The sequence below is a fragment of the Limulus polyphemus genome, unplaced genomic scaffold (genome assembly GCF_000517525.1).
Source record: "Limulus polyphemus unplaced genomic scaffold, Limulus_polyphemus-2.1.2 Scaffold40, whole genome shotgun sequence".
Lineage (NCBI taxonomy): Eukaryota > Metazoa > Arthropoda > Merostomata > Xiphosura > Limulidae > Limulus > Limulus polyphemus.
The window spans coordinates 712906-736577 of NW_013665650.1; the positions used below are offsets into that span (position 1 = coordinate 712906).

The following is a 23672-nucleotide window of genomic DNA, read 5'->3' on the forward strand; positions in this document are numbered from 1 at the left end:
GATATACTATGGTTGTTTGAGTTGCAATGGTGAAAACATGGGACGATTTTTTATTGTGTTCTGTCAATCTGGTTTCCAATTTTCCTCCTGTTTCTCCGATGTAGAATTCTGGGCAGTTATTGCATGTTATTTTGTAAATGTAAAATCATCCACTAAGTCAAATATACTTGAGCTTGCATGCCCAGGCGAATGTTATCATCCTTTCCAATTTGTTTAATATCTTAGCCAGAGCCAGTGATGTACAGAGCCTTCAAATAAAAGAGTTTGTTCATTTATAAGCTGAAGACTAAAATTAATGTTCTCAATTCAGGCAGGATATTACAGTTGTATCCATTTTATCTTTATTCAAGTGGAAGAAAGACCAATTTATTGGCCGTACGTATGTATGAAAAAACATTCTTTTTCTAAGCAACTTATAAAAAATATTATACATCAAGGTGTGATTGTAAAAATGTGGATTGTAATTATTACTCTAATCGTTCAGGCAGTTTCAGGGCCTTTTTTATGCATATATTTTATGCACTCTGATTTCTCAATAAAGCAAACTACTTTATTTTTTCTTCTATGCATGTTCAAAGTAAGTGTAATGAACGAATTTGACGATCATAAGCAACCATAACACTGTAACCTGGAAGTAATAAATTTGCAGTTAGTCAGATTTGAAATTTATCTCACGTACAAAATGTTCTGTGGCCGTTCGGATATCTCGGTACTGTGCATTTTGCTTTTCTACGCGTTTTAAATTTGCATTTTTAATTTTTTACTTTACTTCGAGTCAATATAATCTGGTTCTTTATAAATATAATTTTTTCTTTTATTTCATATTATAAACTAACTTTCACAAATAACAAATGTTTTGAGAAAATGGCCCTTTTTTTCCTATAATAAATATGCCTGTGTAACAATTTAATGTGTGAACACACAAGAGTGTCTTCAAATTGCTTACAACACTGCATAACATACCTGCACATAATCATGATTACTCATTTAGTTTATGGTTACATCGGCACTTAAAATGTATAAGGCTACGAGACTGGTGACGTCAACCTTCTATTAACCATTTTGCAGTTTCGTTTTGCCTTTATTAGCGGTATGTCTGTGGACTTAGAACGCTAGAAACCAGGTTCCGATACCCGTGGTGGGCAGAGCACAGATAGCCCATTGTGTAGCTTTGTGCTTAATTCCAAACAAACAAACCTTTATTAGTTCACGCTGTTTCTAACAATGTTAGAAGTGTATATATGATGGTTTTATGCCACTTAAAACTCAACAAATTCAGAAAGTAACTCCAAAACACAAAAAATAACTAAAACTCATGAAAAATAGCAAAAAATCGGTAAAATATTTAATACCTCGTAAAATGACAACAGTCAAACTTTTTTTTTCGTTGCTCTGCCCTCCAGGCCTCATGTTTTGCCTCCCCACATGGAGGGGATGATGATTCCTGCGCAAGGTTTCTGCGCAACTTGGGTTTGCCTTCACTCTACCCCTTTGGAAGGATAAAAAATTTAACGGGTTCCTTTAACGCACAACCGCCCTGAAAGGGCACTTTATTATTTACAATATCAATCTAAGATTTAATATTATAACATTGAAAAATAATTCGAATACGAAAAAGGAAAAATGTTAAAGTGGCTCCTTTGAAACATAACTCCAAAATAGTTCAATATGGCAATTATGACACAATGCTCACGCAGGTTTAGTATTAGAGCCCAAATTCAATGGGTGAGATATTTGATTTCATTCGATACCTTAATATCTCTTTCAGTTAATTAACTTTTTAATAAATCGATCAGGTAAAAATATTTGCAATTCGTTCCAGTTTTCATCCATTAGCACAGCTAATTTTTTTTTTTACCAAACTGAATTATAATTGTTTTTATTCCAGAGACATAGAATCCATATCACGGGTTTAATTCACTCAGTTTTGCCTTAAAATTTGGTATGTGAAGAAAGAGTCCAGTAGAGCACATCCTGAAAATATGAGATGGTTTGGATTACCACAGTCTGAGATACAGAAGGTGGAAAATCACTAAACTATCACTCCTGTTAATAACGCATGGTGTGTCCTACAGTAGGTTGTTTTTTCTTTTCCTTTTAATTACTTTACTTGACGTTTTGTATGCGTATTTATAAATAGCCCAACTGCGGCCTAGAACTTTCTACACACTACTAGATATGTGATGCAACAATACTTACTTAAAGCAACAAGAAAAATTCAGAAGGTTTAAGTAACATGACGTCAATTCACAACAATTGAACTACACAACAAATGAATCGTAAACAGTTAAATAAGTAAACTTGCCATAACTATCGCTTCTAAAAATAACTTATTTTAACGTTCGCACTATATAAACTAAATAATACTTTCGTATTAAACTTTGAATGAACTGTCGTGTATATCTAACACCAACCAACTAGATCATCTCCTTTTTGTTTTTCCTTATTTATGTCTACCTAACTTTGTGTGTTTAATGTACTTCTTTCTTGGAAAGTATTTTAATGTTTGTGTGAAATCTTCATTCTTTAAATTAACTTCTTCTTCAGTAATGTTTTAACATATAAATAAACCTAGTATTTCTTTGTAAAAGTTATAACATCTTTTATATTCTTCTCTCCTAACAGATATGTTTAGACCCTTATTAATTGCTTCAATGACACTGGCTCCTAGACTTAATGCTGCTAAAGGAACAATAGCAATCGCTTCTAAACCAGAAGCATTGAATGAAAATTTATAACTTCTCCAACAAACAAATATTTTCTTCTCTAAATGCTCCTCCATATTTATAATACATTAAAATTCTTTCTATATTTCATTTCGGGAGATTTAAGACCTAATAATAAAAATCCTAACCTACTTTAACAGTTTGTTTATATATTTGTTTAAATTCATTAACACTCTTAGACCCATCAATTTCTCTAATGATCTCTCTTATTTTTCTATCTTGAAGTTTGAAAATAAAAATAATAACTAAAGTTCCCTCTGATGTTAATTGGAATTGAGTAGTAAGACTCTGATAGATAAATTATCGATGTATATTTCTTTCTTCCTCTTATAAAAATGTCATCCATTCTATGTTAGTTCTTTTCAGATATGCAATAACCAAAAACAACAAGTTTTTTGTTCGTTAAATCTACGTTATCAGTATCTATCATGCCTTCCAAGTTATCAAAGAATAATTTTTATTTATCAAATTTTTCGTATAATTTTATAAATTTCTCTTTCTAATTCTGTGTGCTGATAAGTTGTATGTTATTTACTTCTATATCATAAAAAATTGTAGATTTCTCTCAAACTCTTCTGGTTCTGTGTAATCCTTATTCTATATCATGTATTTAAGCAAAAGTAGATACTTTCAACCATAAGTAATGTACTTTTAACTATAAGTTAGATACTTTTAGTTGTAAGTTGATTTATTAGACACATTACTTAAAGAAGGAGTGAAAATAGCGAAGTCGAAATTCAATAAAATATTTACACATTTTAGTTTCAAAGTTCTGTTATATCTTTCAACAATTTTGGCTTAAACATCGCTTCCAGTTGTAAAACCAGTGAATATTAAAGTGAGCATGTATTTATAGAAGCTGTTTGACTTCAGATAGATAAAACAAAATAAATGATCAGCGAAGAAAATAAAAAGTACATGAGTTCATTAAAACGACTATCAAAACTAAACAAAGAATAAGAATGAACCACAAGTAAGATATGAAGAACCAATATCATAGTTTCAAAAACCAGTAATTTAAAACAATACCAGTTGGAATCAACTGCTATCAAGAATCAAAAACAAATAGAGTTGATTTAGATGAAGGATGTTTTATTTCTAGAGTAACAATAATTTTTATTATGACACAAATTAATTAATAAACCTGATATAACTGAATAAATGATTGAAAAAGCAGGAAAAGTAAATAAATCTTTGGGTAGTAAAAAAGATAAAACAAATACAAAGCTTAAAAACTTAGAAGGCGAAGCAAATAAATATTCAGAATCATTGGAAAGAGAGAAATATATTAGAAGAATTTAAAAATTTAAATGAAGATGCAGTAAGTCATATTAAACTGTATATCAAAAATCAAAAGATTTGAGAGGTGCATCTAAATTTATAGAAATAAGTGGTGAGTGATTAGATGAATGAGAGATACTAAATGATAAGTTAATAGCAGGAAAAAAGTCAAAGTTACCTAATGTAATAGTTGGTTTATTAGACACATTAATTAAAGAAGCTGAATTAACAAATATTTTAATACATAATAAATGAGTACTATTAAAGCTAGCGTTTATTTATATGATGGTCAAAAAGATAAATTAAAAACAGTATACAAAAAGCAAGAAGATGTTTCATTTCAAGTAGATAAAACTAAAATGCCTAATCAACTAATGTTTTTGACAAAAACACAAATTAAACAGATGAATGATGGAAAGAGGATTACAATATCAAAAAATAATTAAAACAAAATGGAGGCTTTTTTACCATTTTTGATCCCTAAATTAGTAGCGGCTGAAAAAGTGATTGAGGCTGGCGCAGACGGTGGGGTCGAGTATTTTGGGTGCGAAAAAAAAAAGATAAAGTTAGTGGATCTAGATTTCCTAAAGAATGTGGTTGTAGAAACAAAACGGAAAAGGAGTAATTTAAAATTAGTAATTACCACTTTACGTAATGAACGTATAGAAAATATAATGAAAACGGAAAAGGTTTTAAAGGTATTTATCCTATTGATCTATTATCTAAGAAGATAAAATCATTCTAAAGTGTAATTGTTAATTTCGACAAAAGTACAGGATCTGGCACTCATTGGATTTGTTATTTAAATAACTAACACAAGGTAAGTTCAAACATGTGAAATTTTTCTCTCTTATCACACTTTTAACATCAGCTCACCGGTGCTGGATTTCTTGTTTATTTCAGGTGCTAAGTTTTTTATGGCTAATGTTTCTTTTATTCTTATCCACTGCTCATTTTCAGCCTTTCCAATAACTTGGAACTGTTCAATTTCTACATTTACATTCACGCAATGATTCAAATATAATTTCGTTGAATATTTCAATCATTATGGAGAATATAAAATAAATAATGTAATATTTTCTAAAAATATAATATCAAAAGAAATTGAACAATATTTAAGATCAACTGAAAAAGAAATTACTGTAGATGCAATTCGAACTTTCTACAGAAAATTGAATCAATAAAATCTTTATATTATTGTATAATATATATAAAGTCCTACATATAAATATATATATAGTTCTTATGTAGCGTTACTCAAACAAGTGATTGCAACAAGAATTATATTTGAATAAATTACAAGACTAATAGTATGAGATTCTAAAGATACAGAGCGTTCGGAGGAATCTACGATAGAACTTTAAAATCCTATCAATGTAAATAATGGAAATTATTCTTTAGCATTAAAATCGACGTCAATGTGAGTATGAAGGAACAACAAAGATGAAAAATTTAACAACACTTTTAAATAGTGTGGAAAGAAGGTAATTCAAAATGGTATTTATACTCTACGTGAGATAAATAATTTTTCAGTTAAATTATTTAATGTAGATGATCCTCCTATAAAACTTAGCATTCAATTTGCAACTTTGAGGCTTATAATCAGATTAGCTCCAAATTATCAGATTGACTTATATTATTGAAAGGAAGCTGTACAAACTATTAGTATTTGAAATAAAAAAGTTATTACGATTAAGAACAAAGTGAAAAATATATAGCTAAAATCGCTAGAGATATAGACGACATTAACAGTCATTGTGATGTTATCATAAGAATAATATATGATAACGAGTTTAGTGATATTTTGCATTTCTTTACTCTTTCTAATCCATCTGGAAATTTAATAAAAATTATGAAATATAACCGATATATATATATATATGCAATATTAACAGGTCAAATTATATTTGTTTGTCTGTTTGTTTGTAATTAAGCACAAAGCTACACAATGGGCTATCTGTGCTATGCCCACCACGGGTATCGAAACCCGGATTCTAGCGTTGTAAGTCCGCAGACATACTGCTGTGCCACTGGGGGGCAAAATTATATTCATTGAGTAAGAATGAAGATTGCAGCTCAAAATGATCATCCAGTTAACTTGAACAAACTACAAATTATTTCTAGATTAGTTTTAAGTAATAACAAATGAATTATAAAAAAACTTTTTATTTGTAAAAAAGTCGGAAGTATTATGGAAAAGGTATTTTTGCTGATGTTTTCAACAAAGTAAAATATAAAGTTATTGAAGTTTTAGGTAACAAAGCAAATGATATTATTGCAGATAAATTCATTGAAAGTATACCGAGTAATATATTAAATAGAAAATCAATATATGCTATTTTAGATAACAAACCTCAAGATTTTAATAATAAATAAATGGAATGAGTTTAAGATTTAAAGTGTATCTAATTATTATCAAAACACTACAGAAAGTGTTGAATACAAACAACATCATGAAGATAAAGTCGTTTCGATGAAAAAATCAGCTAAATATGAACACAGCATTAAAGATATAAACTATGACATATTATACACTAATAGTTATATCTATTCAGAATTGCAAATTACAAAACAAGACAGTTTCTCAATATGAACAGATAATATAGCACTCGTCAATACAGGAAACATTTTCATAAGAGCAAAATTATATATTGGTGAAACGTTGATCTTACTCATTATGTACAAGGATTAATATATTTTACAAAGTCTTACAGCACGAGCAAAGCATCTGATATTTTCTTCTATATTGATACCCCAGAAACTTCAAGCAGAGATTTTGACATCTTATGACATTGGGTGGTGAAGATGGTAAGCATAAAATTGATAAATTGGTATCAATACTTAAACACAATGCTTCACATAACAAGGGTTTTACCAAAAGATGGATTCTAATAAAAAACGGTAATAAAATAAAACAATACTTTGGATTATTTAACAACAAATTTAATATAGTAGTTTACCCTAAATTTTCAATTTTAAGTTGGAATTACTTGGGGTGGCATAAGAGTTATCAAAAGTAACGTTCAGAATGGATCAACGGGTACTTACATCGTAAACACTACAAAAACATTTATGTTGTACCCCAGTTTCAAGGTAATGGAAATAATGAAAACGAAAACAATATGATTTTCAATAACCTTGATATGTTAAGAACATAGGTTAAAATTAATAATGATAAATATCAATGTTTCATCCAAAGATGGAAAATTAGATTATTCCAGATATTACTCAGATTTGTTAGCAGTCGAATTAAATAATATTAATACGGAAACTGGATGTTTAGTTTAATTGCAGAAGATTGTATCTAATAATTAATTTTGACGTTTCGAACCACGTTTCCTATAATAATGTGACAAATTTGAAGACTGAGCTCTTCTAGCAACTCACACGAACCCTGGCAAAACCATGTAGACTTTATTTCTGATTAGTTGAAAAGAGAAAATGAATAATGAATGTTTATAATAAAACTCTGAAACTATGAGAATTATTTAATAATTATAAATGAGCTTTTGGTTTCCATATGGTAATCTGTATAAAGAAGAATCTCAGGGTCCTATTGGTCCACCTGGAAATGGTTTCTAATTAACTGATGATGGCAATTATGATTTTGAAAATAAACAATTAAACAATGTTAAAGAGGCAACTGATAATAATGATAACAATTATTTTTCGCTAATGGAAGAATATGTTCGTAGTAAAACCAAAAGTGATGACAAATCTCTGAATAATATTCTTAACACGTCCCTCAGGAGCCAAGGGGTGTCTTTACACTACAACTTGTTGAATATTAAAAGTAAGTTCAATCCGCAAACTCCCCCAAAAAGTGTTTTTGGACGTATCTTTTCGAGAAAACTTCGAGACAAGTTTTGTTTGTTAATTGATAAATTTTTAAGTGAAATACAGCATCCTCAAGTCCCCATACTAGCTACTATTAAAGTCTACCCGCTGGGAGTAAATTAAGTATATATCACATTATCAGCATTATTAATTAAGCAATTCCAACCTTTTATACTTCTGCTATTCCCTTTTTATGTTTAGCTTGCAAATGAGATACGAACTCTTTCACTTACAATTCGGTAGGGAAGGTCGAAACATCGCGATAGTCAGCAGAAGGATGAGCAGACAGGAATACCTTGAAAGCAGCTACAGAAATAATATTGTATTCGGCTTGCTGCACAATATCTACCAAGGTGGTTCTAAACAGTACCTGAATACCTCTGCGTGTCATTTGGTTTATTTGTTTTAACTTAAGCACAAAGCCTGGTTTCTAGCGTTGTAAGTCTGCAATCATGCCACTGTGCCACTGGGGGCATGTCATTTGGGGACTTCCATGCTTCTTGTGTTTGGCTGTTAAGCTCATGATGCGCTGACGGATTTCAGTCACCTTACCACTTCAAATCACTTTTTGCAGCCACAACGCTAAAAGAGTGCAGGAAATGCTTTCTTTTTGGTCAATGAAAATGTCCAAAAAATTTCATTTCAAATTAAGAAAAATCGGATTTGGTAGTTTTTTTTCAACAAACATAATAAAAACGGTTTATATGTACCGAACGAATTGTTATCAGTCAATGATGATTTTCTTGCTGATAAATAAAGAGAACAGCTAGAAGAAACTGACACAGTCAATAAAAGTTACATAGATAAAAAAAACAAAAATATTAAAATAACGAGTATGTTGACAAAACATTACAATTATAAGCGTATTATAAAGAAATGCGAAACATTTACTTGGTAATAGGAAATTAAGTATTTTATTAACTACGATACTGAAACTACAATAAAATTACAATACTTGGAAAATAATTCATTAATAGGAAATGATGGGGAAAATAATAGAATTATAAATATTGGTAATCCTTCTGCAGAAAACAACGCTTCTACTAAATCTATGTGGATAATGTAACTAGAAAGTTTACATTCTATGTCATTGATATTTTGTGGCTAATGGTGATGCAGCAATTGAAGAAATATTTTTCATTGTGAATTTTGATGATTTTTTGCTCGTTTCTGATGTTTTTTAACATTTTGCATTTGTTTAATTCATTGACCTTTAAGTGGCGCAGAATTATTATATATATATATACATATACACACTAATGTTTTATCTTCAGGCAGTCATGGTCTTTCATTTACAACTTGATGCGGGTATATCACGTTTAGCTTAAATAACTTTAAATTGAACATATTTCTAAAGGATACGTTTTCAGTATAGTTTCAAACTCCTATAAAGATATTTCACAAAATCATAAAAAGTACAGAAGGTTTAAAACATTTCGTAATAACTGCTAACGTCCAATTTGCTATATTGTTTATTTCTAATTCGACTAAATCTTGCTATCAATCTAAATTTTGAAAAACTTTTAAATTCTTTTTTAAAATCTAAATCTAAAATATCTGGATTTCTGTTTACAAATGACTATAATAATGATCAAATGTAACTTCTATTGACAATCTTCGTACGCAACATTCAACTAGAGCTAAAATTCGGATTTTAAGAATTAATTTATCTAATATGATCCTAACATCTCAGGTTTCATTATATTATTTATAAAGATTTATAACTGGTAAATATTGTTCATAAAGATATATAACTGGTTAATATTGTTTATAAAGATATATAACTGGTTAATATTGTTTATAAAGATATATAATTGGTTAATATTGTTTATACAGGTTTGTTTGTTTGTTTTGAATTTCGCACAAAGCTACACGAGGGCTATCTGCGCTAGCCGTCCCTAATTTAGCAGTGTAAGACTAGAGGGAAGGCAGCTAGTCATCACCACCCACCGCCAACTCTTGGGCTACTCTTTTACCAATTGACCGTCACATTATAACGCCCCCACGGCATGTTTGGTGCGACGGGGATTCGAACCCGCGACCCTCAGATTGCAAGTCGAGCGCCTTAACCACCTGGCCATGCCGGGCCTCATTGAACAATATGTTGCGTTTGTCTTTTAATTTTAATTTTCTTACTGTAATGTGAACGTGCATGAAAAGGTGCTGACTGTTTTCTCTTCTAGCAGAGAAACACAAGCAGGCTCACACACAACTTTCTTTATCATATATTAATCACGTTCAAGAATTTATAATAGTACTAATCAGGTTTCAAGGTATTACCACCATCTTGTTGCAAGTACAAAAACCAGAAACATTAACGAATAAGATCATCAAACACTCAGTCATAAAATAGCACAAACATCCAACAGGTTTTGGAAAGGTTAAATAGTTCTAAGGTAATAACGTTATTTAGAAACGAAATATACTAAGGAATAAATCGAAAAATTTTTGTTAGTGTATTTCATGGAAAATATGTCTAATATATTTGAAATTTTTTGTAAATAAATACTGTTTAATATCACATTTTTTCGCTATTACGTAAAAATAATTTTTCTTCAAAAAATTAAAGATGGGATAAATAAATGGTTCGAGTTAAGTTCTTTTTCAAACAGTATGTAACAAAGACCAATGGAAAACAAAACATCTATAAATATGATAGCCAAATGTCTGTCACATTCTTATCTCCTGAACAATTAATGGGAGAAAAGAAAATACAAATCAAAATGCTTCTTTTCAAAAATACGTTACAAGAAAATTATTTTTGTTTCTTTTTCTTTTTTGCAGTTCTTAGACTTTCATATTGATATTGACATTGATCCGTCAGTCTTCGTATGTGCTGAACGGTCAATCTGATAAAAAGCTTATTAAGGACAAAAATGCTTGTTTTGTGAGGGAATTCCACGAATAAAAGCGGGTCTTTTTCCGTCGAGTGATTGAAAGGAATATTTCAAAAATAGGAGAATGAGCAGGAAGAATGTACAAAGACTGGAATGTGTTTAAGTATATATTTGTTATTGTTTGGTTTATATATACATATATATTTTCATGTCAGCGTTATATACAGGTATGATTTTATTGTACCATGTCGAATAAATTTATTTGAGTTGAATTGAACATCTTCCATTTAACACTTTTTATAGAAATGACAACTGTCAAAAAAGCACTCACTTTGGTAGCGGTCTTTTCTTGCGCTCAGTGAAATGACAAGGAACGGTGACATCCAGCGGAAAAAATTCTGTGGCTACTTAGCGAACCTGACCACTCTATCGTGATGGGTACACCTATTGCATTGAAATCCGAACGTTTATGTCAACAATGTATTGTAAGCAGTCCTCTTTGCTTAAAAACAAACGCAGTACAATTTTACTTATTGAAATAACACATGGAATAACAAAAGACGGTTGTAAACGGCCAGCTAGACGACCATATTGCATATACGTTCTGATCCAATGGATTGGGTTGATTGCACATTTTATATTTATTCATCACTATTTTTAGGGAAATTACCGTTGAATTGTTTCAACGAGCATCTGCTAGTACCATATATTTATCGGTTTCAATCAATTGTCCTTGATTACGTTTAACTAAATAACAAAAAATATTACCTCAAACATTAAGAGGTTTGCTGTGATCCCGATAATATAATAATGCTTACCTTAAGTCATATTATTTTCAATCTGTTTACTTGGAGCTAGCCATATCATACTGTTTACAATAGTTTGCAATTGCTTCAGTTTCTTATTTTTAACTTTTTACTAACAAATTCAGTCTCTTTATTGTTTAGTCCCTATTAGTTTTAGTGCGTTTACTGTATACCTAACACTAATACCTACAGCTCGGTTACGGTTGTTTCTAATAGTTTTAGTTCGTTTACTGTATACCTAAAACTAATACCTACAGCTTGATTACGGTAGTTTCTTATAGTTTTAGTTCATGTACTGTATACCTAACACTAATACCTACAGCCTGGTTACAGTAGTTTCACATAGCTTAAGTTTCTTTAATGTTAACCTCCTACTGACAAGTTCAGTCTCTTTGCTGTTTAGTCTCTATTAGTTCATTTCATTTAGTGTGCACCTAATACTAACATATGTAGCCTGTTTACTGTAGTTTCTAATAGTGGAAGTTACTGTAATTAACAGTTGGAGCTTGCTCTCTGAAACCTTAAATAATAATAACGTCATTTTTGGCTCTAATCTTAATACTAACAGCTTCATCTTGTTTACTCTATTTGGAAATAATTTAACTACTTTCACTGTTCTCTCAGAAAACTTTTGAATAAATTAATGAAGCTCAGAGTTGCATTTTGTTGATCACAACTTGACAATGAGTTACACTAACTTGTTTATTTGAAGAATTTTGCGCAAAGCTACTCGAGGGTTATCTGTGTTAGCTGTCCTTAATTTAGAAGTAATAGACTAGAGGATAGACAACTAGACAATAGCCCCACCGTCAACTTTTGCGCTACTCTTATGACAGCGAAAAGTATAATTTACCATTACATTTTGACGACCCCATGGCTAAAAGGTCGAGCATGTTCAGTGACGGGATTCGAAACTGCGACTCACATGTTACAAGTCGAACGGTCTAATCGCCAAGCTCTGCTAGGACAGTTCCACCCTGTAAGTTTGATATCCTTAACTTGTAAACATAGCGTAACTCAAATATTATCCGTTTGTTTAAAGTAAACCTTTTTTAAAATAATTGTGTTTTACTTTGTTTTAACTATTACATTTATTCTGAACATTGATATTTTCAATATATTTACCCTAAACGCCAGCGCGGATATCGAAACGCGGTTTTCTAGGTTACAAGCCAACAGACTTACTGCTGAGCTATTGGGGAGTAAGGGATGGGGGGAGGGCTAAACGTTAATAGTTTCAATTTATTCTTACCCTTCATGATTACTGTATCATTAATCTATACATTGAACATTATTCACTAATCTCCGTATATTTATTTACCTAGTTGTTTGTTAGTTTAAAGTTTGTCTCTAATATTTGTGTCTAAAGTAAAAGTAATGTTTTTATTTCTATTAGAAGGTATTGCTAGTTTTTCCGGTTTTATTATCGATTAAGGATTTATTTTGCACGTTTCTTATTTGCAATTGTAGTAGCTATTGAAGTTACTTGGAGTTCTACGTTAGGTTTACAAAGCTAATTACAGTTGTTGATTCTAAGTTTTACAGCCCATTGTTTATGACGCATGCTAACCACAGCAACTAAAACTTCCCTGCAAAAAATGCCTTTCAGACATTTCTGTTCAACTTGCCGTGATGAGCCTCCAGAATGTAAACAAAAAAGCTTAAACAGGCCCCGTTAACGGCAGAATAAACAAAAACACCGCCAACGCATGGGACGTTCAACAATGAATTGACAGCAGGAGTCAAACGCAGTGATCTTTTTCTGATAAAAGCCACATGGCCTACACTGTTCTGCAAAAATCGTAGCTTTTATATGTTTATGAGAAAATACCAATAAACGAATAACTTTGTAAATAACTTCTGTCAACATATAAACAGTTGAGTATATTGTGAATGACATAGTCTTTTTTATAACTTATTAAACATGTAAACATTACAGCGAAGGTGCCCAAATGATGATTATAATCTTTATAAGTAAAAACATAAGAATATTATATTCATTACCAGGTTGATTTTTAAATTCGCTCTGATCGGAAGTTAATATTAATTGTTAATCAACTTATGTAAGACTTTGAACTTGCTGGCCAGAACACTGACGTTTAAAGAACTGGTAGTATTTATATTCTTCATAAATACGTTTCTGGCATGCACACACTACCACAGACATTTAGATGATGCATGGCTTATCGTTTCTTTTACTTCTTGTTTTCTATCTTAATAATTCTTTTTGTTCCCAAAACATGCACAAAATAGGGAGAACAATTATGGCAGCTCAACAGACCTTAATTTCAAGAGAGTTTTCAGTATTTATTATAAAATGTTTTTATTTATTCTAAACAAAAGGGCAATTTAAACTGTCTACCACATGCTCCACAGTTTACCAAAACAGAGTTAGCCACCAACTGTCCATAAAGAACGACGAACTCTGAGAAAACCCTCCACTCCTTCTTCCCCATCTTCAACTTCCCCAACTACCAGCTAAAGTCAGTTCTGTTTACTAAGTTTTTGTTTGCTTTAGCCCAATTTGTATGCTTTTAAAATCTCCATTTACATTTCTCGATCTTTATAATCATCATATAAAGCTAAGAACAACAAACTTGTTTACAATTCATCGAATCAGCCCTTCAAATGGGATTATAAAAATCGAAGAAAGAAACACGTTTTGTGAATACAAAAAAATTAATATTATAAGACATCTAAAGTTCTGAAGAAAACCCCTGTTGCACAGCGGTATGTCTGCAGACTTACAACACTAAAAACCGGGTTTTAATACCCGTGCTAGGCCGAGCACAGATAGCCCATTGTGTAGCTTTTTGCTTAATTACAAACAAACAAAACTCTGAAGAACAAAGTTACTTACACGTTTTCTAAAAAAAATCCATCGAAATGGCTAAATTAAACGATCATCGTAAAGTTAGAGTTGAAACGACGTTTGTGTAAATGTTAAATAATATACTTTAATAACGTTTAATGGCACACAATGAATATTTAAAAGTTTATTAAAAACAACTCATCTTGCCTAACGATCACAGCGAGTTGAATGTAGAAAGAAATTATAAATAAATTAACACTAAAAACCTGTTCGAAAGGAAGAATTGATTGGTAACTAAAACCGGAATTGTAAATTCTGTACAGGACTACACAATACAGTTGCTCGATACCTAACTGCTGCATTAGATACAGCATCCTTTGGTTCGACGTACCCAACTTGGTATGGTAGACATGAAACATTATTAAGTGTTCAACCTCTAGTAATGTAGAATTTCCTGTAGACACGCACTATTCATGCTTACAAAAATTTCCTTGTTTGTCTTTTCTTCTTTTTTTCACCCGTATTCCATGTATGTTGCATTTAAGGAAGAATACGCATTCAAAACATCCTGTTAACGAAGTGGTTGCCGTTTTGTGGTTCTCTCTAATTCATATAGTTTCAAAAGTAATCAGTACCACAACCGAAATAGGAGGAAAAAGTAAGTCTTCCCACACAAATCACAACATAGAATTAGATAATAGGAAAACAAAAAGCGAAACGCTGTAGTTATATTTAATTGTAGAAGTTCAGAATATGTGCTCACATAAAAAGCGTGTTTTTTAGTATTTCTGCCATTAAAGTTATTAAAAACTCATCAGTAATGAAAACTTCACGGAAGGAAATATGTTAATCAGCTATTATAACACGATTAATTCACATTTTCACAGTGGCTATATTTTTTTGCTGATTATTATAATAACTTTGCAGAACGTTTTCAAACTTCTATGACCATGCACAAACACGTATAGTTTTATTTTATCTCGTGTTGCGCATATTATTTGAAATAGACAAAAGTTATTCCCATTTTCAGTTCCATTAGGCTTTACTGACAACTGAGTAACAACCAGGACTAAATATCATTGACAAAAATGTTTAATTAATTTATTGTCAACGAGGACTATAATTATTTGTTTAAGGAACAAACATCTATAATAACTGTGTATAATCCAGGAATATAAGGAATTGGTGAATGACCAATTCTGTCCATCTCTGTTACTTTTTGGGTTTTCACATTTCGGTCTCTTCATAACATTCATGTGGTACACTAGGTACAACATTTCAGTACGCTTAAACTTTATCTGCCTTTACTAAAATTCTGTCCATTGCTCAACATTTTTATTCTATCTATATAGCTTATGCTGTGAAGCTGCATAAAAAGATAAAAAAAAAATTGTCGTAATGATATTGAGAGCATAATTCGGAGCATTACTTAAAGCCATTTCATATTCTTATGGTCAATTTAAAAGGATTACCATATGAGTAACTGTAGAAGAAGACAAACCAGTATGCTTCTTACACTACACAACGAGCTATTCAAATGTGGTCTTTGTCATTCATGAAGCATATTAAGTTTTATTGCCGCGGCTTGGTAGACACTCCTTGTCTTCAGTGACAAGGCCAGCAATAAGCAGCAGTAGAGACCTTGAACTTTTCCCATGCTAAAACATTCAGCTGACATATACCTTTATTGAAAGAAGCAAAGAGAAGGAACTCCTTTTGCATGTGACATCGGCATTGCGCATGCTTGAAGAAACTTATGTTGCGGCATGTCCCGAGTCACACGAAGGACGCAGACATTATGGCGCTGCTTAAAAGTTTATTTTTTTTCCCGTTAATTTTCAGAAGTGCCTGTAATCACGTGCCTAGAAGTTTCATTGTATAACAGACTTAGATAAACCGTAGCTAAATAGTTTGGATTTTTTTATTTACTTCTAACCACTAGTTTCCGCTTGAAATGGTATAATAAAAAATAATAAAATCAGCGCGAGTGTTTTTAATAGTTACAAATACGATGATTAAATTACGCCCTTATTAAACAAATTTAATTGTCTAGTTAAAAGTAAAAGATTAGCAGATGTTAATTCTTACTCATTGCGAAATCTAACATATACAGGATACTGACCAAAACAACGTCATTACTAATTTAATTTAATTCAAAACAGTCGTAAAATTGAGCAATACTTATATCCTATGTCGAAAAAATATTTCTGGCATTGCACAATATTGTAATAATTGAGTTTCGATTTGACCAATAATTTCTCACATTGTAGAGACCGATGCATTTTCTACTATTGATTTTGTCCTTTGGTGGGTCAGATGTAAGTTTCAGACTATAATAATAATACTACAAGCTGGGGTGTACTAGATCACAACTAGCCCATTGTATAGATTTGCGCTAAAAACCAAGAAGAAGTTCTGAAGTTTGAGGGTTTGTTTTACGGTGTACTATAACTTATTATTCAGTAATACATCCTTAATATATGTATATATGACGTATAAAATGGCAGTAAATTATTAGTTTTTTGTTCAACCGTTATACATTCACCCGTGATAATCTAGTAAATTCACAAGTGACAGGAATCTATATAGATAGATTGGCCCGGCATGGCCAGGTAGTTAGGGCACTCGACTCGCAATCTGAGGGTCGCGGGTTGGAAATCCCCGTCCCACCAAACATGCTCGCCCTTTCAGCCGTGGGGGCATTATAATGTGACGGTCAATCCCACTATTCGTTGGTAAAAGAGTAGCCCAAGAGTTGGCGGTGGGTGGTGATGACTAGCTGCCTTCCCTCTAGTCTTACACTGCTAAATTAGGGACGGCTAGCGCAGTTAGCCCTTGTGTAGTTTTGCGCGAAATTCAAAACAAGCAAACAGATAAATAGATAGATGAATGCAGCATCATTACATTCGTCAAGTGACAATAGCGTTACGCATGCTTAGAACTGTTCATCAAAATTGGCGATTTTCTTTGAGATACCAAAATAGATGTTGCTGTATGAACTTTAATAACTCCATCACAAGAAAAGCTTTTTCTACTGGTAACATCATTCCACAGTGATACTGTGGTAAGTAAACCATGTTAGCACATGAGACAGACGAGATTCTCAGATCATGGTGAACAAGTCTGGATACTACGTGTATTATAAATATGCTGCAAGAACAGTAGCGCCTCATTCATATACCGATTATTATTTTTAAAATTTTCGTGCATAACTACACAGCAGCTGCCTGCGCATAGTCGTCCCTAATTTTGTTTGTTTGTTTACTAATTTCGTACAAAGTTACATGAGGGTTTCTGCGCTAGCTGTTTCTAACTTTGAAGTGATAGACTAGAGGGGAGGGAGCTAGTCAACACTACCTACCGCCAACTCTTTGACTGCTCTTTTACCAATGAATTGTGGAATTGACCTTAACATTATAACACCCTTACGTCTTCTGGTGATATATGAGGATCCATGGAACACAAAGGTCCGTGGAAAAAGCAGACCATGTACCCCAGACAACAGTGCACAGTATAATGAGGAAGAATCTCTGTCTGGAAAAGCGACATAAATCTATATGAAGACTAACCGGGTAAGTCGCCTAAAGAATTCTGTGAAATCGGACTGTTGAAATGGGCGCTGGGAAACCGTCGTCGTCGTTCAATAGATGGCTTATGGAAACCGATTAGGAAGTAGGAATGTGCTTTGGACATGACAGTCTTACGACGGAGTCTTTCGCAATGGAAACAAATGCACTATAAGACTATTCTCAAGATGCACTGTGCATGACGACATGGACTGTAACGACTTGATGAGGTACCAGTATCGTTTAATTCAGTGTAATCAAGCTATGTGTAACAGTACAATTTGTTGAGCACCGTGGAAGTCAAGGGTTGAAACTTTTTAATGCTTCACTCAATGGATGTTTCAAGAAAACAAATGCGAGACGCTAACACTGTTCGCTATACATTTCTATACGTTTCTTTCTTCTTTTTTTTTTTTTCTCATGTAGTTTGATGTAATATTTAGTATTTGTTCCTTTGTACATCTGGCAGCGCTTAGTGAACTAGATGGAACTTAATCTTTATTGTTTTTTTCTCTCGTCCTTTTATCTTATTTAACCGTTTGGGTAAAGATGCATTCCTTAGTGTGGGATGCCTCAGTTTCACTCATTGAAACCCTAATATGTTATACTCGCATTTATGGGCTTATTAGATTATTACGTGGGAGTCACATTATGCAGTTATGACTACGAGGATTACGTTGAAATGAATGTTGAAAAGCCGTACCGAAAACGAATGTTATAGACCGCTGCTTTTACACTGCATGGCTGGTATTGCAGGTTTACAATGAAACTAGAATTACCATCTTATGTAGTCATCGTTGAAAAGCGTCCTCCAACGAAGTCATTAATATCTGTACAGACAGACTTGGAGATAGTCAGCCTTGAACTTCTAAGTTTCGCAGAACTAATAAACAAAAGGAGTGCCATCAAATAGTTACGGTCATCTGTTTTGTCTTAAGTTTATGTTTAAAACGTATTTATGGGGAAGTGATCAAACCGAGTAAGTTCACTCGTAATCAAACCAACTTCATATGGAACAACTGCAGCGAAATACGAAACAAAACGGGAGAATCATCATTAGAGGATTCACATTAAATCAACAAAATTCAAACATGAAAAAAAAAATGTTTTAGATTTGATTTTGGTCAAAAATAATATTTGCTTCAACATTTGACCAAGTCAGCTATTAAGAATTTCTTTTACTGCATATTTTTTTTTCGACCAAGCTAGAAGTTTCTACGTCCCCTGGTGGGAGAGCGGTAAATTTACGGATTTACAACGCTAAAATCCGGGTTTCGATTCCCCGCGGTGGACACAGTAGAAAACCAAATGTGACTTTGCTCTAAAACAAGCAAGCCAACAAAAAATTGCTACAGCTAAAGAAATATGTTCGTTTTGAGTCAATGCTATGATAAAAAACTTGTCATACAGCCTAAAAATAATTTAATAATGAAAGTAAAAATATTATGTATTATTGTGTAAATTACACGCACGCACACACACGAAAAATTGCTGACGTTCCGTATTACTTTTTATCCACAGTTTTATCTCTACAATTCTCTATGGGCCTATCGGTTTTTAAAATACATTTTCTAAGAAATGTATGCATTCAATTGCTTGTTGGGCCATACCTTTGGTCTCCCGATGAGTCAGCAGTAAGTTTATGGACTGAAAATGCTAAAATCTCGGGTCCGATTCCCCGCGGTAGACAGCGCAGGTAGCAGGTGTAGATTTGGGCTAAAACAACAATAACAATCATGCCTATGTTGGTTAATAGTGTCACTAATTTATGAGTTATATACATAAACATAAGTATTACAGTTAATCCTGCCTATTACTTTTGGGCTCCTCTATGTTTTTACATAGAAAATGACAGACTTTATCAATATTTTTTGGTCATTTCTTTGCACCGAGTGACGTAATAGGCAATAACATGAAACTGCTCATTATAATGAACTATATGAACTCTACCGGTAAAGAACGCTATAAACAAGTGGGTAATATGGGGCTTAATTGGTTTTTTGTTTTTGATATTTACGCAAAGCTACGCAAGGGCTATCCTTAATTTTGAATTGATGGGAAGACAGAAAATCAACAGCACCCACCGCCAACTCTTGGGTTACTTTAATCGAATAGTAGGAATTGACAGATATTCTTATAACGTACCCACGATCACAAAACGTTTAGCTTTCTTTAGCGGAGACTGGATACGAAAAACAAACCCTATAATTTACAGACCAGCAAGCTAACTGCAAAACTAAAAACTACAAAATTTGAAAAGAAAGATATGTGAAATATATATATGTCTGTGATTTTTAAAATCCAGTTGTCTGTTTCAGTTTGTTTCTTCTTTATTATTATTATTTTCATTCACCAAACTAATAACCTAACACAATAATCACATTTTTGTGTTTGACAATTTTTTTAGTTTGACTCTGTCAAGATCGAATCAATGAAACCAGGAAAACTTGTTAATCAAATTCATAAAGATCAAGGATGCAAACCATTAATTTTTTTTCCAAGGCCGTGTATCTGTTTCCCATAAAAATTATTCAGTGCCTAAGAGAGGTAACTTCCCATACAGAGCCTTGAAGACCCCTCGACACGGTAATTAAACAATATTCAAAACCCAGCTCCTTCTCGACTTGTTATTTACAGCAATACTCAAACTCCTTCCGGCTTTCTACCTATTTGTGCCACAGAAAAGTAGTTATTTCGTCTAGTTCGGGATATGTTTTAGTCTCACTGACACCCTGACACCAATCTTCTCGGAAGTGTGGAGGTCGATTTTCAGCTGGTTCTTCCAGAAATACTGATGACTCTCTCCGCGGAGGAAAAAAAACTTTTTACGCTTCGTTGGCCTATGGTAATGAGAGTTCGTGGATTTATCGCGTCAGTTTCTACTTTGAAATTGGCTTCATCATTCTTCTGCTTGTTGTTATCTTTACCAGAGTAGTAACTAAAATAACCTTACTCAGTTCCGCCTCTTGTGGAGATTCGTGATGAAAGCAACAAAAGGAGCTTTAGTTTTTACCAAGTTTACTATTGTTGATCTACGTGTAAATGCTGAAAATTACACCCATGTTGACAGTTCTTTTGAAGATTTTGAGGTTTTGTTAAGATTAGTGTTTGTTTGCTGATGGTCGAAAGCAATACGTTCTCTCCACTGAATGAAATACTCTGGCAAAATTTTAACTGAATAAAGAAATTTATTATATAAAACATTTCTTCAAAACGTGTTTTCGTATTGTTTGCTAATCCTAGCCAGTTTGTTGTTCTCGAAATTAAATTTAAGCAATCAAACGTTTTCCTTTCTCATTTTCTTCATGCATTATTTCAGATTTCGACTACACACTAAAGTCGATATTATTAAACGTATAAGATATTTTCGTTAATACACATTCAGTAGTTCAGACATCTTTCATTTAATAGCTAGAGTTCGAAACATGTTAATTTTGAATTATAAACGGACTTTTCTCTACGTTAGAATACTTTTATTGCGAGCCTTCGGCCCTCTTACAGGAGTCCGATGAAGGCTCCGTAAAAGGGCCGAAAGCTCACAATAAAAATATTTTAATTAACGTAGATAAAAGTCCGTTTATAATTCTATGCATTTTGGTTAACTTAATCGTCTTTACCGATAAACATATTGGAAACATAACGTTTTCTTTGCATTTTTATGTTCAAACTAGTTTTGTTCATTGTGTTTTATTCCTTAATATAAGGTTTGCAAAATGTTATTCAGTGAAACATGTTAAAGATTAAGACAATATTTAAATTTTTTTAAAACATCAGGTTATAAAACTTCTACCCTTTTTAGTTGTAGCACACGTCTTTGATGTTTTTAACAGTAATTTGGTAAGTTGAACGTTCTTGTTATTATTTTTACTTTTTGCAACTCTGTCGTTGGTGCTTTACAGTTACAGAGGCCTGAAGGTAAGATTACTGAACTTATATATTACTACAAAGTATCCTTCATACTCGCTCTGTGTGGGTGTAAGACATGTAAAAACAGAGAGAGTGTATGCGAACTGTATAAGGTCAGAACAGTATTCAGCCACAACATAAAACGATCGCAATGAAGACCAAAAACACTATTTGTAACATTTCCCGTGAATGTCGCCTCATACACATTGGACAAATAAAAAGACCAACAAAAGTTAAAAGTCACAAACATGATAGACATCCAATAATCGATAATACCGACATGTCTGATATAGCTTTTTGAATCAGAGAATAATAGTTGGATATGAACACGATAAAAAAAAGATATAATAGAAGTCATCTACATTCATCTTACTTATAACATACTCAGTCAACCTTGCATAAAATCATCAAAACCTGGGTTCCCCCTTGAATTCATTCAAATAGTTGATTCAACTCTTAACGAGGAAAACCCCAGGCAAGTGGATAACATAGCAGTCATTCTAACAAAAGGACCCGGGATTAAAGTTGGGGTTCTGTCACCACGTATAATTCTTTTCAAGGTTTTCCTGAAGACTACAGCAGATTAGCAACAATAACGTAGTGTTATAAACCATTAGTATCTGGTTATGAAAAATATATAAAAAAAATTAGTATCTAATTAGACTTAGATGATCGAATAGGCTACTTATTAATCATGACAATTCTGCCACAAATATTTAAGTAACGCGTTTGTAATTAGAGCAGGAGACATTAAAACACATTTGAAACTGTACTATTTTTGGTAACAACATATTTACATATTGAGCGAGAACATTATTCCTCGTAAAACAGATAGAATAAATCATTTTAACAAAAACTTAAAGGTGTTAACAAAACATAAGGCAACTATACGGTTTAGAGCAAAACGTTAACTTTCAATTTATTTTCATTAAGAATTTATAAAGTAACTTACATGTTTAAAATCTACTGTTGTTTTATAATAAGTAAGTGGGAAAAAATCCTTTCGTGTCTCAATAATGACACCTACTTTTAGAACATCTGAAGTGATTTAGTTTTAAGGCACCATAGAGTTTTAAAGGAAAACATTAAACCTTCTGAAAGTAGAAAATTAGTTTCCAAAATTAAAATGTTGATGCTTTTACTCGAAAGAATAAATATATTTCAATTTAAACATTTGAATATATCGACTCAAGGCTCATAAGATGGTTAAAGTGATACATGTTCTAAAGTAACAGCAAAATCGTGATTTACTTTGTGGCTCCGTTTCAATTTACAATGTAGTACCACCATACGTATTAAGTTGTTGAAATAAATACTAGCTAGTTTACACTTATAAGGAAAATCCTAAATGTTCACGAGTCACCGGATTTGTGTGTGAAACCTTGTAATAAAAGTAGTTTCGTCAGTGGTTTATGTTTAAACCTATTTTAAGGTCATTTTGCTAACCTGTTTACCACGGACTCTGAAATATACGATAACTCCACTTTATGGTAAGGTGACACGCAAGGAGTCGATCTTTGATCATATTACTCCCAAGTCCGCATGGTAACAGATATGTTTCCATCTCAGAAACAAACAGCGAAAGAACACGTGGACAGAAAAAGTTCAATACTGTGTGCAGAAAAAAGGATGAGTGGCATGTATAATTTTTAATATAAGTTAACACGTTAAACAAATGCTCAGAAAATTAACACACAGATAAAAGTGATAATATTATTAAAATAATACTATTTCCCAGAATACTTTTGTTTCTTATGAAATACGTTTTGTTTGACAAAATGTGTTGAAATAGTTGAACTTCAAGTTTTGAGTCGGTTACAAACTACTGATATAATAAGCCACAATTATATTTTTTTATCTTCTTTTCTCTGAACTACCAGAAAAACACCTCACTAAAAACC

The 23672-nt window shown here is 32.2% G+C and overlaps 1 long non-coding RNA gene across 3 annotated transcripts in view; it reads left to right on the plus strand.

The window, feature by feature from the left end:
• Positions 1–23672, plus strand: part of LOC111086334 — an 87543-nt gene that overhangs the window by 56351 nt on the left and 7520 nt on the right. The window contains exon 3 of one of the 3 annotated variants that reach the window (XR_002611053.1): positions 10629–10827. The exons of the other annotated variants lie outside the window; for them this stretch is intronic. This is a non-coding gene — a long non-coding RNA (uncharacterized LOC111086334). Of the gene's footprint in view, positions 1–10628; positions 10828–23672 lie in introns of those variants that run through there. 3 annotated transcript variants of the gene reach the window in all.